This window comes from Lactuca serriola, chromosome 1 (genome assembly GCF_051521515.1).
Source record: "Lactuca serriola cultivar US96UC23 chromosome 1, Lser_US96UC23_V15, whole genome shotgun sequence".
Lineage (NCBI taxonomy): Eukaryota > Viridiplantae > Streptophyta > Magnoliopsida > Asterales > Asteraceae > Lactuca > Lactuca serriola.
In genome coordinates, this window is record NC_136408.1 from 230,290,096 (window position 1) to 230,311,458 (window position 21,363).

A 21,363-nucleotide genomic window follows, 5' to 3' on the forward strand; every position below is an offset into this window, starting at 1 on the left:
CCAAGTTACTGGTGCGTTTGCATATTATCAATGTGTAACCGACTCACAAGATACAACTTACACATCTTGGTTTCAAGAATATAAGATGTTATCATGTCACTAATCACTAGTGATAAAATCCATGAAGTGATCCAAGTGAGCGTGGGTTTAATCCAATGCTCAAATCATATTCATAAGCACTCATGACTGTGGCCCGTTCGAGTAATTTAAGTGTTCTCAACCAATAAAATTATTCAAGAAGTCAAAACATGCAAAGTGAAACACAAGAATAATACTAATCCCATATGGCCTCAAACCTTGAGTATATATAAAACATCTTTTATTTATCACCATATCGATTACTCATTATTTGTTGTTTTGGGTAATCAGCTTCTTACTTGAATCATTACAACGCTTTTCCTATGCTCTTAGCATGCATAAAATATTTACCTACGGTTCTTACTTTGTGAAATAGATCAAATGAACACATTTCCAATCATAAAAGTTTCTAATCTAGACATTGATTCTCAATATCTAACTCCCAATATGGAAACATTTCCATATTTTCCATATGACAACTCATTCTTAATAGAATCTTATCTATTCATAATAATGTCAATATGGTCCATCCAATACTATACTTCCAACTACTCACAAGCGACCAATCCTCGGCGAACTTTGGATTGTCCTTTGATAGTTGTTTAATTAATTTAGTCAAAACTGATTCTTGTCCTTTTTCCCTCTAAATGCGCTAGACATTTGGATATTTTAGAATGGTCAAATATTATAGCATTTGCAATCGATCCTATACCCGAAGCGTATGGGACACGATGCATACAATTCCCTATGAAGCTCCCTGACAACCCCTTCAATCAATCTTCATCTTGGCTGGCAGCCTAGATTGAGCCCTGGGACTGTCTTAAGACTGAAAGAAAGGATTTTTTTGGAAGACAAGGCATATTTCATTCCGAATTAAGACATAATAAACTTCCAAATTATGGAATGAATCCATGGAAAAACTGGTTAAGAGGTCATTATCAATACGATTTATCTCAGATTACATCGTCTAGATTAATCCCCCAAAAATGGCGAAATAGAATCAACCAATGCCAGACGTCTCAAAATAAAGATTTAAACAAATGGTATTCCTCTGAAAAAGACCAATTACTTGATTAAAAAAAAAAACAAAATTTGAAAGTCTATTTATTACCAAATAAAGAGGATAATTTAAAAAAAAAAACTATAGATATGATCTTTTATCATATAAATATATTCATTCTGAAACTAAAAATAACTACTATATTTATAGATCATCATTAGAAACAAATAATAACCAAGAAAATTCCACCAGAAATAAAGAAATTTTTTTTAGCATACTCAAGAATATTCCTAGCAAAAATTATTTAGGAAAAAGCGATATTATATATATGGAAAATCCCCATCCCGCCTAAAATTTGAAGAATTTGTTGATAGTTAGAATAGATTCGTAGACCAGGTCGACTGATCCGTTTTCAATTTTGAAAAGTTCTGTTAGGTTCTTAGTAGCAATCGGCGACCTTTTTTTCTTTTACTTCACAGAGCTTTTCGTCTCCTTGATAGCTGGAAGTTCTCCAAAAGTATGAAAAGCTGGAGGACTTTGTACCATCCATTCCGGTGTGGTTGGATTCTGTTCAACAGCCCAAGGACTTGGAGCGCATCTTTTGTTGTTTCCACTGCTTGAAGTGATTGTTACGACCACGAAGAAACGACAAATCCCAACTACAGATATAGAAGAGCCAGAACTGCTAAGGGCATTCCATCCAGCGTAAGCATCTGGATAATCTGGAATGCAACGTGGCATACCCGAAAGCCCTAAGAAATGCATGGGAAAGAAGGTCGGATTAACCCTGAAAAAAGTGATCCAAAAACGGATTTGACCTAAAGTTTCAGGATATGTTCGACCAAAGATTTTACCTACCCAATAGTGAAATCCTGCAAATAAAGCAAAAACGGCTGCCATAGAAAGTACATAATGGAAATGTGCAACCACATAATAAGTATCATGTAGAGCAATGTCTAGCCCAGAATTTGCCGGAACGATTCCAGTGAGTCCCCTCTTACATGAAGATTTAATACTTTATCAATCTTCTGCCATAAATTTTTATGTGCTACGTTCTTATAATTCGAATTATGAAGGGGAGTGTCGTAATCATAATCGAAGTTTAAGAATACATTATGCATCCTTGACTAAAAATATTAATATTCCAAAGCCTAAGCCTTTAGATTTGAAATGAAGCATAATATTATCTACCTTAATTATAGCAAAACAACTATTCAACCCTTACAACTTTGCAAAGTATGACTCTTGTTTTCTGTAATTAATATTGCTAACTTGCAATACTTGCCTTAATAATCATACAAGCATAACATTTATGCTCCCACTATCACGATGATTATTATAAACATAACACTTATGCTCCCACTAGCTTTGACATGCATTCAGAAACAGCTTAACTTTCAGAAAAACAATGCCTATTGAATTTCTTTAAGTTCATATTTCTAATACCTAATGCTTTGATAATGTTTTATCAAGGCTTCCTGAACTTATACACCTTTGTCTTAGATAACTCATATGTATGTCTAAACAATTCAGACTAATTGCCAAATCTCATAATTCGAGTCATGGAAAGGGATACCGTAACCATAATCGAATTCGAGAATCTAATTTTCACATTCACTATCTTCTTAAAAAAAATCTCTCTTAGTGAAAACATTTCCTCGCAGTCATTTTCATGAAGGAGGTAATCTTATGACACTTAGATTTTAATGGTGTATGTTTTCCTATCCATTTGAATTTGTTAAAAACAAAGTTTATGACAAATTCAAACTCATATGGACCGAACCTTTTCATTCTTGATTTCTTGCCTTATGGTAACACGGCTGCCCACCATGTCTTACAAGTAGTTAAGCAGCTCACTCTTTCCTATCAATGTACTTTCCATTGATCAAGGTCCTTGACTTTTATGCATTCAAATGACAACTCATAGAACTCATATGCATAATTAACTCGATTGGAATGGCATAGAAACAAGATAGTGTCAACACGATAGGTTGTAAACCTCAAGTCGTGTGCTAGTGATGATTGATAAGGTTTATTCTTGATTAGCTCTTAAACTTTTCAAGACCATTAAGACTCCCACTGTCTCCTTGACATATAAGATTCTCTTTTCAATAAACATTTCTTGACAAAAAAATATTCAAGAGTTAGTGTACCTTTTATCAAGACAAAACACTTCACAAAATTGGTCCTAGTTGGTCTTTGTCTTATCCAAGAAATCACAACTTTCCAATTTCAAATGTGTGAGAATAAGAAAACCTTTTTCTAAATTCTACATTTGATGAATGTTATAAACCTTCTTAAGACTTGTCACTCAATGTCACAATCTTAACTTTAAGACTTGTTTTTGGAACGAAGTATGATTGACTTCTTGATTTAACCATTTCTTCAACTGTTGATTCCTCTTCTCAGACATACAATTGCACTAGGACTTAGTCGGAGGATCAATTGAGATATACGGTTCTTAATCATTAAGACCTATCATAAAACATGATAAAAGGTACTCTCCTTTCTTCTTAGAATAGAGAAACTTTTATCTTTCTGCCTACTTGATTCTTCTTATTCGTTTTGCTATTGTTTCAAACCTTTTTCAATCAATTCAGAATTACACTTAATCTTATAAGTATAATCATATTTACTAAACCTTTAGTAATTCATGACGAATATCTTTGTTACTCTTGTGGTGGATTTGATCAAAACACAACTTTGTGTACTCGATCTCCTAGTCTTTTACTTGACACTTTGTCAATGAATTAGTCTAATTTCCAAATATGAAATTTCTCATTCATCGTGCAACCAAGTTGCATGATTCCAAGTTTCTGTCCACTTGAAACCTGGGCGATGAGAAACTCTCCCTATTTGGTAACTTCTTGACATTTCCATAAATAACATAATTGAGAATCACATCCATTTGTTGTAGAAATATTTGAACATCAATTTTTCATAACGATTTCATTGCAAGGAAATAAATAAATAAATGAGTCAAAACAAAATTTATTTTATTCATAAAAGCAGCAGAAAACATTTGTCCTTACAATTCAAAATTAACTGAAAAACTATGTAATCAAATATTCCTAACAAATCTATCATAACTTTCTAAGCTCAAAATCTAATCTTCAAGTCCATGCAATCGAGATCCATTTATTTGTGATTAGATTCATCTTGTTCTTCCATCAAGCTTCCTCTGTTTTCACTGATCCTGCAAAACATTCAAATGCAATCTTATCACATTATGTATTAAGAATCAACGAATAGGAACTTAATGGAGTTAGATAGTGGATTTTACCTGAAGCACAACCATACTCTTTGACTCTCCCATCTTCTGGACTCTTCAGGCTCTTAGGGCAGACTTGTATCCAACGCCATTTCTTTTAGCAACAAACGCAGGTTGGTTCTCCTAGAACGCCCTCGAAAGCATGGTTGGTTGACTTTCCCAACAAATATGCTCCATTGCTTTGCCAAATCATTTCTGATTCAGCAACAATGAGCATGTAAGTTAGGTCAATGAGGTTTTCGTCATGATCCATCATATAATACTTTCTTTTTAACTCATTATATGATTCAGGGAGTGACTGCAGAACCCAGTTCAAAGCCAACTTATCAGGGAATGACGCACCCAACATTATCAACCTATCGATTTGTGATTTCATTCCTAGAACGTGGGCACACACGGGTTTACCATCTTCATGTTTCATTTCCAATAGGGATTTAGTGACATTGAACCTTTCAATTCTTCGATCTTGTAGGTTAGGGAGAATAATTGGAGGAGGTGGAGGAAGTGAAGCATGATTTCTTGTTCCTCGATTGAATCGTGGACTATCATCTTCATGTGGAATGTTTGTTCCTCGGGATTTGGGAAGACCATAGTTCTCGTACACTGACATCTACAAAACGGGAGAAAAAAATAAATTCAAGTTAGTTGATAGATTGAGTCCTTAATAAATCACCCAAATGAGATATTAAGGCTAGGACCCAACACAATATTCCACAACTTGGGAGAGGGATGTCGTAACCCAAATTGTAGAACATTTGAAGGTAAGTGAATGACGATTCACTAATTTTCCACCATGAAAAACGAAAAACTAATTAAGTTTTAAATGCTTTGAAAATTCCTAGATCCTTTGAGATTCATTGAACTTTTCAATGGCATGTTTAAATCTCGATATGCCCCTTTAGTTTTTGACTGGGATGCCGAGGATCACAAAGCGGGTGTGAATAACCATGCAAACTTACATGGTGCCCTCACACGTTACAGTCACCTATTTGATGTGCCGGTAAACCACACACGCTCCACCGAACTATGACAAACATTGAGTCACCCTTTGCTACCTTTTCTCAGAACCATTTAGTGTGTCGGTTAACCACACACGCTCCACTAACGTCCTCGCAAGGGTACAAAGTGTAATTTCATGGAATTGCATCAATTCACTTTTTGTCCGATCCTACCCGTTCGGTTAACGACCCTCCACTAGTCAAGAGTGCGGTGGGTAAGAGTGGATACCCATTCAATCGCCATTTTATAGGCAATTTCCTTAAACACCCCTTATAGACCAGCTTTGTGAATGAGGCTTACTAACGGTAAGACTGACTTTTACTCATACATATATATAATGTTAGACTTTTAATGTTATATAGTATAGGGTGTATTTTACACTTTTAAAATACTAGGTGGTCAATTTTAACAATTATACTTTTAATTCATTTAAATTGTAAACCAAAACTTTTGATGGATTTATTAAACCTCTTTTAATTATACACCTTAATTAATTAATAAAACCATAAGGGTGTGATATGAACTTTTCAAAATAATATTAGAGTTTTAGAATTTAACATTCCAAAATTAAACTTGTAATCAACTTTTAAATTCCAAAACATGAGGGCAAGTTTTGAAACATTTCAAAACACTAGGGTTTCAACTATTTAAATTTCAAAACAAAAACTTTTGAGTTCAAATTTAAACTATAAAACCTAAAGGGGAAAATTGAAACTTTTCATAACACAAGGATCAAATAACAAATAATATAAATTAAACAATTAATTTTGTCATTATCTATATTTGACCTAATTTCAATTTCTTGCAAAATAAGTTACCCAATTAATGCAAATAATCAACTTTAATCATATAAGGAAGTTATTATCTAATCAATTGGTAATTATCTTCTGTTTAATCAAGGATATACTCATAAATATGCATAAAATCAAATTTTAATGACCTAAAACAGATTAGGCAAGTATCCATGAGTAAAACAACAAGAAATCCCGAAATCCCCTCTTTCTGACGCTCGAACTCGCCGAGTACCCCTATGGACTCGCCGAGTAGGGGCCTACTCGCCGAGTCCACAATGGGACTCGCCGAGTTCATCAGGCAGACTCACCAAAATCGAATTTTTCATGCATGAACAACTTAACAAGGCATCAATACAATAGAAACCAACCTGTCTCTGATACCACTAATGGTTTTTGGCCAAAAGAACATCCTATGTGCTCATACAAACCCTAATGCTTGGATCTAGGTTTCTCTATTGTACATGTAATTCATCCAAGACTATAAACCCTAGATCTAGTATATGATAATCAATATAAACATAAGAATGGGTTTAAGATATTACCTTGATTGTTATGTAGCAATAAAAATCACAAATCCTTCTTGTATTGACTTTAGAAAGCTTAGAGTCACAAATATCACTCCTCTAATGGTTCACAAACACCAAGTGCAAGAGGATGAAGAGGAGAAGAGAAGGAGGCTGCCCAAAACGTGTGGAAAACCTAATCAACAAGTTCACCACATTTTCGAGCCTTAAGGGTCCTTTAAATAGAGAGGCTATTAAGGTTATCAAACAAGGAAACCCTAATTTGGATGCTTAAGCCCTAAGCAACCCATGGGCTCCTTCCTTAAAGGCCTAGGATGATTTTTAATGGGTTTCCCCATAGAATTCATCCACCCCTTTAATATGGAGTCCATTAGCTCAATATTCAACTATCATACAATTGACAGTTCTAGTCCCTTAAGTTTAATTAATGTCTTTTAGTCACAAACTTAATTCTTATTAATTCTTGACTAATATTAATTAAACAATATGATTTCTCTTTTAATATATTATTCTCATAATATATTAATAAATCATAATTAATCCTTTCTCTCCATAATTCATCCTATCAAGTTGCTTTGGTGTAGACAACCCAAAAGGACTATGCACCGTCGGGTTAAGTACATACCAAAATAGTTATGGTCTTAGACACTAATCCAACACTCCGGTGTGGTGAAAGTTGCACTTTCCACACTTCGGGAGGTTTCAAGCATATCGACTGGCAGATGCTGAAGTAGTAGGCGTCGTTGCGGCGTACATGGTACTCGCTTGTTGCTCTTGAGGGGTGTCTTGTGTTGTTCGCTTCTTTTTCCTCTTGTTCCCTGACTTCTGATTATAGTCCTCTTCCCTCGATGACTCAGGAATAGGGACTTTTACGCTGTGGCGGACTCCATGATCGATGAGTTGATGAGTCAAGCGTTTAGCACTGTCGAACGTGGCTGGGTTAGAGGATAACACATTTCCTTGGGTCAGAGCAGTCAGACCCCAAATGTATCTCTCTATCTTCTTCTTCTCCGAGTTAATCATCCCAGGGCATAGAGTTGCTAGTTCACTGAACCGGTACGTGTAGGTCACTATGTCTGAGCCGACCATAGTAGGATCCCACAGCTCTTGTTCCAGTTTCTGAATCTCGCCTAATGGGCAATATTCTTCCCGCATTAACTCTTTTAGGTTGTCCCATCCTATTGAGTTTGCCACTGATAGGGTCAGTGACTGAACATGGCTATTCCACCATGTTAGGGCCTTGCCAGAGAAGGTACAGGTAGCAAACTTCAATTTGCTTTCTTCTGGGCATAAATAGATTTCGAAAATCGACTCGTTTTCTCAAACCATTGCATGAGAGCAATGACTCCTTCAGTCCCATTAAAGGACAATGGTTGGGATCTGGTGAAGTCCTTGTAAGAGAATTCTCTCGGGCACACAGGGACCTCACCTTGCATAGAATCGGTAGGCGCTTCACCTCCACCTATACTGGTGGGGTGATATTGGGCCATGGCTGTTGCCACAGCTGCAGCCACTACAGCATTCAGAGTTTTTGCATCGATTTGTGGAGGAGGTGGTATTGGAGTTATCGGAGTAGTGTGTCTCGGAGATTTGAGAGGAGGCATCTTTGCTAAAAGAAAACAAATATGAGGAATAAGTCTATAGGAAATGGACACAAGCCGAAAGCTGAAAAGACAAGGTTGTCCTAGTTCTGGATGTATCGGGTCCTGACTTACACAGGGTTCTAGAAACAATTCATAAATGAGTCTATACGAAATAAACTCTATGAATTTGAAATAACTATCCTCAAATGAATATTTGTTTCCTGAATAACTGTTACCAGCTGCATGTAAGAAAATAATTCTAACACATGTAGTGTGAGCAGTGTTTCCACTCGCTCGATAATTTAACCTAGTTAATATTTATTAGTGTGACGTGTAAGACGTTTTGGTTACTTCAGCTGATCTTTCCTTGAAAAACTTCTCATGAACTTGTCTTGGTTCCTCCTGAACTCTAATTGAGGAAGTGGTTACGATTGTCTGGGCTTATCGTGTGAGAATGAAAGTGACTAAAGAACCTATGAGCTTTAACGTAACTTTATGGGGTGATGCTTACGGAATCCTCCTATAATTGTACAAGGTACACCAGTTTGTATTGTATATAATTGAAAATTAAATGGACCTTCGAATAATTGATCCCACCTCAACACTACTTCCTTACAAGGAATGGATAGCGAAGCGTCAATCACAAATTCTATGTTTATAAGATCTTGATTATATATAAAACTTTATGAATATACCCTGTAAGATTATAGACCTATCCGCAAGGGTCTTTTAAGTTATCACATAAGTTATTTATATGGACTAAAATACTCATATAGTATTCTAACTTAATGTAGTTGGTATGTTCTAAACTCGTTATCGCGTGATCGTATGATAGAATACTCCCATAGTACTCTAACTCTAACCGTACTTGTTCTGGCGTTCTATTGACTGGTGTTCTGGTAAGTTTTAACCCTGTTGCAACACCACATCATTCCCAAACACATGTCGGTCACATCTCGAATGAATATAGTTGATCAGGCTATATTGATCCTAGCTATGATTACATAACTGTTCAGGTTGACGACAGTGCCCAACCTTTAAATACTTTTTGTTTTGTTCTCCTCGTTACCCTAGTTCAATTATGTACATGTATGAGCAAGTAGGTATATTTTTATAACTTGAAGTTATACTCTAAAATATATCATTTTCCAGAGCACTTAAGCCCCATTGTATTTATATACGTATATCTTTTATCGGTTGATATACTTAGTTCACTATAAACAATGCTCTGATACCAATCTGTCACACCCCAAAACCGGAACGGCGAAAACGTTCGGCGGTGGAGGACGTCATGTCAAGTATCACGAGATATGTATATGGTAAGAAAGTAATGAACAACCATTTCATTAAGAAAGAAAGTGTTTATAGTGTATTTGTTCACAAAACATAGAAGTCATAAACCAATAACAAAGCAAGACTTGAAGCTGAATGCTCCATCTTCTAAATTCCTAACATGAGCACCTGTCAAATAGTCTCCTGAGAATACAAGTTATTTGAAAGAGTTGATAAGCAATTAACCTGGTGAGTTCATAAGATTTTAGTGGTGTGAGTAAGTTGTAAAGTGTTGTTGAAAATGCATACGTAAAAGTGGTGTAAGCTGTAAAATGTGGTTGAAATGTATATGTAAAGTGATGTAGGCTATAAGTTCTGTTTTTGAAAAGTTTGCCTGTTCCTCTAGAAAATCGTATATTTCCTACATTAATGGAAGTTAAGTAAAATGATACTACAACCCTTTCTATGTGTACTAAGTGGGTACACGTTATATATACTTGGAGTAAATAAACAATCGATTGTGCGCATCTGCCCTCAACTCACAACCCAACGGGTACAATAAGTAAGGCAGATAACACACATTCCATTGGTTGTTAGATCGTTGTCATATATAACCTTGGTGTATTCACTTGTTACTCATGGAGTTATTTGTAATGGTTCCTTTATATCTAATGGAGAGTTCTTTTAAGAAACCTATATTTCTTATAGTAAAATATTGACTATGGTGATTACTTTTATAATAGCTTTGTTTATACTGCTATATACAATCTGATATCGGGTAGATAGTTAATTGGGGGAATCTGATCTAAGCCCACATCCAACGGGAACAGGACGTCGGAGGAAAACACACATTTAACTATCTGTCGGATATTAGTCTTGTATATAAACATAGTATATAAACTATGGTGTTATAGAGTTAACTCACTTAAAGTCTTTTAAAAACTATACTGGCTTAAAAAAATGGATTAAGCCCTTAACTGGGAAATCACTAGTTTTGTATACCAATAGTACTGACTTTGAAAAGTAAGTTTTGTACTAGAATAATTGTACGTTGACTTTGTGTCCTATGACCTGATCCATACCTGGTACCCTTATGATGACTTAATGTATACTAAGCATAGATATATATAGATTCGGGTAGATAATAGATTGGGGGACCTCAGTGTAAGCCCACATCCAACGGGAATAGGACGTACAGTGAAGAGCACACATCCTATTAGCTGTCGGAATCTACTTAGCATATATGTATCCTATACTGTATACATTAAGGAATCATAAAGGTAGCATCATGGTCCTAACTTTTATAAGTAGCCTTCTACCAAGACTCGACTGTTTTGAAAGTAGTCTTCTAACAAGACTCGACTGTAAGACTATTATTAATTAAATCTAATTTACCTTATCGGTTATGTGAATAAGACACATGGTAAAGGTATTAATAATATTGTAACTGGAATTTTATATCCTTTTGTAATTGTCATGATGAGAGTGTAAATACTGTAGTATTTGTAATAAGTGAGTACATTTAGTACTATTGTGCCTTAATTGAGGGTTAAGGCATAATGTGATGGCTAGATCCTATGCTAGACGCTCCCTTCTCAAGAGATTTTAGGAACTTTACGCGACACCTGCATGAGTGCACGCCGCGAACATCCACATTACTATGATCATGTATACCCAATATAACTATCACTAATGCGGAAGTGATTCATTGGTATAGTTAGATCCTAAACTTGTTCCAGGCTATAGCACCTTATTATGTTCTGTTCTGTTATCGTGTATTGTTATTGTACTTATGTAAATGTATTCCATGTAAGTGTATCTATGTGAATGTATTTATGTAAACATATACTATTAGTATAGACTCGTGAACTGAACGGACTCTTTGTGTGCTTCATTGTACTAGAAGTAATGAATAGCATTCTCATAAACTATACCTATAATAGTTTACTAATGTTCTAACTATACTGTTACTGAAAAGACTCATTTATCTACCAAGTTATGCTTATACTTTAAAAATGGAGTTTTGTATAACTATGAAGTAACATAACCTTTAAAAGAGTTTTGGAATGTATTGACAACTTATAAATAACATAAGTAACATTTTTAAAGATGTTTGTAACATACATTTACACAATTATCATTGTGTTCGACTTGTATTCCCCCCCCCCCCCCCCCTTAAAACAGTTAAAATAGATAAAAGATTCATTACAGGGTATGAACTCACCTGATGTGGGTGATTCAAACGGGTATGCGCGTACGGATGAGAAATCCACGAATGAAGTTCCGAGACACAATAAGTCCTAAATGACATATAAGGACACATATTGACATGAATATAGTGTTTATAACATCTATATGAAATGAAACACCTTCCGGTACTAGGAAACACCTTGACCAAGTGTTGGAATCACATGTGATTCAACATAGGAAGGTATAAGGCACACACATGAGTTTACTACCATGAGTTCACCGCCCAAGGGAGTTTACGTTCATAAACTCATGGCTACACATGTGTGAAGGAAAGTTTGAAGGCTAGGGAATGATTTAGGGACATTAGCTCTAACCTAGGATGAGAAAGACCACCATCTTTGGAGTTTTTAAGGAGATCACAGCCCTAATGAGTTTACTGCCGTAAACTCATGGCCATTTATGTTTATGAGGGTCCTAAAGGTCATAAGGAAGCATCCTAAATTCAAGCCTAAGCATTAGGAAATGTTTTTGGCATCAAAACACTCTTATCTTGAGTTTACGGCCCATAGACCATTTGGTCATTAGCTTGCGGCTGTAAACACCTATGGGTGTTGGTATTTTGATTGTTTTGGGTCCTGGACACATCAAGGTAAAGTGCTATGTTAATCTCTTGGCTTTAGGAAGGCATTTAGGGCATTTTGGCACTCAAAAATGGAGTTCACGACCCAAGAACTTCCTTGGTTGTGAACTCACTTTTAGCCTTTGCTTCTTAATGATTTTGTTGTCTAAACATGTCATGGTAGTTTCTAGTTTTAGTTCCAAGGCTTGGAGGGACATTGGGCACATTTTGGCCCTCAAAATTAGTGTTCATGGTCCAAGAAGATCTTGGGCCGTGAACACCATTTCCTTGGTGTTTTGGCTTGATTTTCATGTTATTAAGGCATATAACACACTTATATACACTCTAGGTTGAAGTACTTACAGTTGGGGGTGATCATGTGAAGATCCTTGAGAGAAAAAATCGAATTTTCTCTAGCTAGAAATGTAACAAATGAATCCAAAATGGCTAAATTTTCTTTATATAGCCTTGATGGTTTTTGGTCCGAATACCATTTTTGGACTGTAATATTCCAAACTCTTGAAGGTTTCGGCGCTTATTGCAACATATTAAACCCTAGTGTATCCTCTCTCCTGATATTCACTGGAGCACTAACCTTAAAACACTCAAACTTATCCCAAAAGTTTGATAGTTAGTTGATATAGATTTGACTTCAATTGTAGTGGATGGTTTTACTAAATAGAAATTTTTGGGTTGTCACATCATCCCCCCGTTAGAATGAATTTCGTCCCGAAATTCGCTCTCTTAACATTACTACTGGGGTTGAGCTCTTCTGCTTTGTAGAATGCTCACTCGTAGACCTGGCAACTTTGCCCTGGTGTTCTTCATAGGATTCATACTTGGTCCATCAATCATTACCTCGCGTATACAAGTCGTATACAATTAAGATTAGTAGGACTGTCGGATGTGCGACTCTACCCCAGGTCCACAACCCACAGGGAAAACAGGATATAGGGTGGAAACACACATACTAGGTCTGCGTAAACACACTCATATACCACCCTTGCATATACATTCAAGAATAATAGGCGGGCTGTATTCGTCCATAGCCTCTATGCTCGGACATTGGTCTGCTGGATGAGTGGTATTTCATGACGATCTGTGGACGTCTGACGATAAGGCTTCGGAGGACAAAGTACTCTTCGCATGAGTACTTCGGGGGTTTAGAATACTATAATACACATATAAACACATAAAACAACTCAATCACATAAAGATACCACTCTTGGTAAGTATTGTGAGGAGACTCACCACGTAAGTAAGGTAAGTGAATGAATACTCTCATACATGAATCCCCAACTCTAGCCTCCTCTAATCACATACCATAATTATATAATTAACTTTTTAAATTACACATTTACTTAGTTATCTCTCTCACTGTCTTGAAGTGCGAAAAAGACCAATTTACCTCTCCATGGTTTCCCAAAGACAAGGTTGACCAAACCCAAAGTCAACAGAAGTCAAACTCCAGTCAGTAGTCCTTATTGACCCTACACGTTGAGTGTACTTATTGGACTCGACGAGTCTGCTCTCCATCCACATAATCATTTAAAATTCTGGCTCAACTTGCTGAGTTGACCCGTCAACTCGCCGAGTTGCTGCGCGATAAAAACCATCAGGACAACCCCATCCGACTCGTCGAGTCGGCTCCTTGACTCGACGAGTCCATTCAGACCCATATCTCATTCAGCCATTTTTAAGGCCGAGAACCTCCCCAAACTATAGATCTATACTCCTAAGGCTCATCAACCACGTAAACTCACAAGCTTTACGTCCATGTATGGCATTTTGAGCTTAAAACGCCAAACCACACCCCAAAAAGGGTTTTTCACTTATGATCTCTATTAAGGTTGAATAAAGCAGGGACTTTTGGACTCTAGGAACCTCACAAGGTCCAGATCTGAAGTTCAACCCTCTCTCGAAACAGAAAACTCTCAAGGTCCTCATATTTCGGTGGAAAAACCCTAGATTCACAAAACCATTAGATCTATACGAAATAATGAGAAAGGTGCAAGCTTTATACCTTTCCCAGAAGCTTTGAAGTGAAACAACCATAGATACCACAACACTATCTTGTCCCTTGGCTTGGAAATCTTATCTTCTCTTCACAAGATGCACTAAACACTCATAATTAGCAAAGCACTCTCTCTCTCTCTCTCTCTCTCTCTCTCTCTCTCTCTTTCTCTCTAAGCTCAAAGGTCAATTAGGGTTTTCTGTTAAGGATATGTAGTCGTAAATGAGGCTATAAGTGCCTTTAAATAGGCCCCAAACCCAGGGATTTAGGGTTTCTAATCCCCCGCTAGAATCAGACTTCGCCCCTGAAGTCATGACCTGAAAATAACTCTGGATACTGCTCTCGTATCTCGGACTCTAACTCCCACGTCAATTCGGACCTTCTCCGATGTTACCATTGGACCTGAACCAGTGGTACCTCTTTGTTCCTCAAAACCTTCACCTTTCGATCCAGTATTGCAATCAGACGCTCAATGTAATCCAGGCTCAGATACACCAGAATGTCCTCACTTCCTGATCCAATATTGCCACTCCACGCCGAGCTACCACTTCCCTAACATATATCTTGGTCAATATCTCTATGGAAGAGCTCTCGCTAATGGCAAGGAAATGAGGGCTCTTCGTTAGCCGGTCTACAATCAACCAAATTGCGTCAACTCCATGTGCAATCCTCAGCAACTTGGTGATAAAGTCCATGGAAATATGTTCCCACTTCCATTGGGGAATCTCCAGAGGATGCATGGGACCATGAGGACGCTGGTGGTCAGCTTTAAACTGATGATAGGTGAAACACCTCTCAACTACCCAAGCCACGTCCCTCTTCATATAAGGCCACCAATAATCTCTCTTCATGTCCAATTACATCTTAGTGGCTCCTGGATGGATCGATAATCTCAATCTATGTGCCTCCTCCATCAAAATTCGGTGAATTCTACTAGTGTAGGGCACCCAATTCGCCCTTAGAAAGTCATAAGCCCTTGACTATCAGGAAAAAACTAAGACACTTGCCCAATCACCCACTCCCTCTTGCGATTTTCCGGTCTCATGGCCTCCACCTGGGCCTCTCGAATGGTATCTAAAACATGAGTCATCACTCACATCCTCATGCATATATATCGGATCGGATCACTCTCTCCCCTATGGCTTAGGGTGTCTGCTACCGCATTAGCCTTGCCCGGATGGTACAAGTGATGGGTTTTAGCCATAAGAACATCCTATATGCTCATACAAACCCTAATCCTTGGATCTAGGTTTCTCTATTGTACATGCAATTCATCCAATACTATAAACCCTAGATCTAGTATATGATAATCAATATAACATATAAATTAGGGTTTAGATCATACCTTGATTGTTATGTAGCAATAACAATCACAATTCCTCCTTGTAATGACTTTAGAAAGCTTAGAGTCACAAATGTCACTCCTCTAATGGTTCAGAAACACCAAGAGCACGAGGATAAAGAGGAGAAGAGAAGGAGGCTGCCCAAAACGTGTGGAAACCCTAGAAGGAAGCTTAGCCACGTTATTGGGCATAAGGGTTCTTTAAATAGTGAGGCTATTAGGGTTATCTAACAAGGAAACCCTAACTTGGATGCTTAACCCCTAAGCAACCCATGCGCTCCTTCCTTAAAGGCCTTGGATGATTTCTAATGGGTTTCCCCATAGAATTCGTCCACTCCTTTAATATGGAGTCCATTAGCTCTATATTCAACTATCATACAATTGACAGTTCTAGTCCCTTAAGTTTAATTAATGTCTTTTAATCACAAACTTAATTCTTATTAATTATTGACTAATATTAAATAAACAATTTGATTTCTCCTTTAATATATTATTCTCATAATATATTAACAAATCATATTTAATCCTTTCTCTCCATAATTCATCCTATCAAGTAGCTTTGGTGAAGGCAACCCAAAAGGACCATGCACCATTGGGTCAAGTACATACCAAAATAGTTATGGACTTAGACACTAATCCAATAGTCTCCCACTTGGATAAGTCTAATAACTATTCTGCGTATAACTTCAGATCCTGATCTGCAATCGTAACTTTCCAAAGCCGCTGTCAACTCTGATCTTATCAGATACGCGTGTCCTTTTGATAAGGGATCATATATTCCTCCATTCTAGATATCGTATAGATATGAGACATGAACTTAATCATTCGCTCTATACTATTTCTCGATTTCCGATTTATGACGACTGACAACAGACTATAATTGAACACATCAATTTAGTCCCGGCTTGGCCAAGCACTTAGGTGCCATCACTAAATCATCAAGGGGCGCACATATATCACTTTTATCCTACTTTGGATAAAAGGAATGGATAAACTTTGACTCAATGCTCGCTTGCACTTACTCACCAAATCACACACAACAATATGTTTTATAACACCAAGTTACTGGTGCATTTACATATTATCAATATGCAACCGACTTGCAAGATACAACTCACACATCTCGGTTTCAAGAATATAAGATGTTATCGTCTCACCAATCACTCGTGATACAATCCATGAAGTGATCCAAGTGAGCGTGGGTTTAATCCAATTCTCAAATCATATTCATAAGCACTCATGAACGTTACAGCAAACATTTGCTTATGTCTAATTCTCTTTAGACAACCCACACACCAATTCACGACAGTCTTCATTCATATCTACTTCCAACATATGAACGACTGTGGTCCGTTCGAATAATTCGATTATTCTAAAATAATTAATTATTCAGGAATTCAAAACATTCAAAGTGAAACACAAGAATAATACTAATCCCATATGACCTCAAACCTTTGAGTATAAATAAAACACCATTTATTTATCACCATATCAATTACTCATTATTTGTTGTTTCGGGTAATCAACTTCTTACTTGAATTATTACAACACTTGTCCCATGCTCTTAGCATGCACACAATGTTTACCTATCGTTCTTACTTTGTGAAATAGATTAAATGAACACATTTCCAATCATACTCGTTTCACAACTTCTAAGCCTTTTCACAAGTGGAAGAATATCAAATTCTTTCCACTTATGGAATATGTTAGATTCTAACATTTAATGCAATGATCCCATTTGTAATGTCATAGCACAAAAGTCACAATGACTATATCCAATGAATTACAAAGTCCTCTATTGGAGATTGTTACAAGACAATTCCATAGATATGATGTTTCTCACTCAAAGTACATTCCTTTGAACATCCATTTGCATAAAATTTCTAATCTAGACACAAATTCTCAATATCCAACACCCAATATGAAACGTTTCTATATTTTCCATATGACAACTCATTCTTCATAGAATCTTTTCTATTCATAATAATGTCAATATGGTCCATCCAATACTATACTTCCAACTACTCACAAGCGACCAATCCTCAGCGAGCTTTGGATCGTCCTTTGATAGTTGTTTAATTATCTTAGTCAAAACCGATTCTTTTCCTTTTCCCCTCTAAATGCACTAGACATTTGGAAAATTTTAGAATGGTCAAATATTATAGCATTTGCAATCGATCCTATACCCGAAGCGTATGGGACACGATGCATAATGTCTTACATAAAGATTTGATACTTTATCAATCTTCTGCCATAATATTTTATGTGCTACGTTCTCACAATTCGAATTATGAATAGGAATGTCGTAATCATAATCGAAATTTAAGAAAACACTATGTATCCTTGACTAAGTTTATTAACATTCCACAACCTAAGCCTTTAGATTTGAAATGAAACATAATACTCTCTCCCTTAATTATAGCAAAACAGCTATTCAACTCTTACAACTTTGCAAAGTATGACTCTTGTTTTTCTATAATTAACATTGCTAACTTGCAATACTTGCCTTAATAATCATGCAATCATAACATTTATGCTCCCACTATCACGATGATTATTACAAACATAACACTTATGCTCCCACTAGCTTTGACATGTATTCAAAAACAACTTAACTTTCAGAAAAACAATGCCTATTGAATTTCTTTAAGTTCATATTTCTAATACCCAATGCTTTGATAATCTTTTATCAAGACTTCTTAAACTTATACACCTTTGCCTTAGATAGTTTATATGTGTGTCTTAAACAATTTAGAATAATTGCCAAATCTCATAATTCGAATCATGGAAAGGGATACCGTAACCATAATCGAATTCGAGAATACAATTTTCACAATCACTATCTTCTTAAAATCTTCCTTAGTGAAAGCATGTCCTCACAGTCATTTTCATGAAGGAGGGAATCTTATGACACTTAGATTTTAATGGTGTATGTTTTCTTAACCATGTAAATTTGTCAAAACCAAAGTTTGCGACAAATCCAAACTCATATGGACCGAACCTTCTCAATCTTGATTTCTTGCCTTATGGTAACACAGCTGCCCACCATGTCTTCCAAGTAGTTAAGCAGCTCACCCTTTCCTATCAATGTACTTTCAATTGATCAAGGTCCTTGCCTTTTATGCATTCAAATGAGAACTCACAGGACTCACATGCATAATTAACTCGATTGGAACGGCATAGAAACAATATAGTGTCAACACGATAGGTTGTAAACCTCAACTCGTGTGCTAGTGATCATTGATATGGTTTATTCTTGATTAGTTCTTAAACTCTTCAAGACCATTATGACTCCCACTAACTCCTTGACATATAAGATTCTCTTGTCAATAAACATTTCTTGACAAACAAATATTCAAAAGTTAGTGTAGTTTTTATCAAGTTGAAACACTTTACAAATTGGTCCTAGCTGGTCTTTGTCTTATCCAAGACATCACAACTTACCAATTTCAAATGTGAAAGAATAAGAAAAACTTTTTCCAAATTCTACATTTGATGAATGTTATAAACCTTCTTAAGACTTGTCACTCAATATTACAATCTTAACTCTAAGACTTGTTTTGGAATGAAGTATGATTGACTTCTTGATTTAACCATTTCTTCAATTCATGATTCCTCTTCTTATACATACACTTGTACTAAGACTTATTTAGAGGATCAATTGAAATATGGTTCTTAATCATTAAGACATATCATAAAGTATAAAAGGTACTCTCCCTTCTTCTTAGAATAGGGGAACTTTTATCTTTCTACCTACTTGATTCTTTTATTCGTTCTGCTATTGATTTAAACCTTTTTCAATCAATTCAGAATTACACTTAATCTTATAAGTATAATTATATTTAGTAAACTTTTAGTAAATCATGACGAATATCTTTGTTACTCTTGTGGTGGACTTGATCAACATGCAACTTTGTGTACACGATCTCCTAGCCCTTCACTTGACACTTTGTCAACGAATTAGTCTAATTTCCAAATATGAAATTTCACATTCATCGTGCAACCAAATTGCATGATTCCAAGTTTCTGTCCAATTGAAACTTGGGTGATGAGAAGGTTTCCTTTCTTGACATTTCCACTATTAACATAATTAAGAATCACATCCATTCATTGTAGAAATATGCAAACATCAATTTTTCATAACAATTTCATGGCAAGGAATTAAATAAGTAAATAAATGAGTAAACTCAAAATTTATTTTATTCATAAAAGCAGCGGAAAACATTTGTCCTTACAATGCAAAATCAATTGAAAAACTATGAAAAAAAATTCCTAACAACTCTATCATAACTTTCTAAGCTCAAAATCTAATCTTCCAATCCGTGCTATCGAGATCCATTTCTTCGTGATTAGATTCATCTTGCTTTTCCATCAAGCTTCCTCTCTTTTCACTGATCCTGCAAAACATTCAAATGCAATCTTATCACATCATGTATTAAGAATCAACGAATAGGAACTTAATGGAGTTAGATAGTGGATTTTACCTGAAGCACAGCCATACACTTTCACTCTCCCATCTTCTGGACTCTTCAGGCTCTTAGGGCAGACTTGTATCCAACGCCCTTTCTCTTGGCAGCAAACGCAGATCGGTTCTCCTAGAACGTCCTCGGAAGCATGGTTGGTTGACTTTCCCAACAAATATGCTCCATTTCTTTGCCAAATCATTTCTGATTCAGCAGCAATGAGCATGTAAGTTAGGTCAATGAGGTTTTCGTCATGATCCATCATATAATACTTTCTTTTGAACTCATTATATAATTCGGGAAGTGACTGCAGAACCCTGTTCACAGCCAACTTTTTAGGGAATGACGCACCCAACATTATCAACCTGTCGATGTGTGATTTCATTCCTAGAACGTGGGCACACACGGGTTTACCGTCTTCATGTTTCATTTCCAATAGGGCTTCAGTGACATTGAACCTTTCAATTCTTCGATCTTGTGGGTTAGGGATAATAATTGGAGAAGGAGGAGGAAGTGAAGCATGATCTCTTGTTCCTTGATCGAATCGCGGAATATCATCTTCGTGTAGAAAGCTTGTTCCACAGGATTTGGGAAGACCATAGTTGTCGAAATTTGACATCTACAAAACGGGAGAAAACGAATTCAAGTTAGTTGATTAATTGAGTCCTTAATAAATCACCCAAATGAGATACTAAGGCTAGGACCCAACACAATACGCTACAACCTAGAAAAGGGATGCCGTAATCTAGTTGTAGAATATTTGAAGGTAAGTGAATGATGATTCACTAATTTCCACCATGAAAAACGAAAAAGTAATTTAAGTTTTAAATCTATGAAAACTCCTAGATCCTATGAGATTCATTGAACATTTCAATGGCACATTTAAATCTCGATATGCCCATCTAGTTTGTGACTGGGATGTCGAGGATCACAAAGCAGGTGTGAATAACCATGCAAACTTACATGGTGCCCCCACATGTTATAGTCACCTATTCAATGTGCCGGGAAACCACACACGCTCCACTGAACTATGACAAACATTGAGTCACCCTTTTCTACCTTTTCTTAGAGCCATTTAGTGTGCCGGTAAACCACACACGCTCCACTAATGTCTTCGCAAGGGCACAAAGTGTAATTTCATAGAATTACATCAATTCACTTTTGCCTAAAGTAACTAAGATTGGGAATTTGTAAAACATTTAGTTACTTTTGTA

The 21,363-nt window shown here is 36.3% G+C and overlaps 1 pseudogene; it reads right to left on the minus strand.

The window, feature by feature from the left end:
• Positions 1 to 1,469: 1,469 nt before the first annotated feature.
• LOC145066574 (cytochrome c oxidase subunit 1 pseudogene) overlaps positions 1,470 to 21,363 on the minus strand; it is a 73,064-nt pseudogene continuing 53,170 nt past the window's right edge.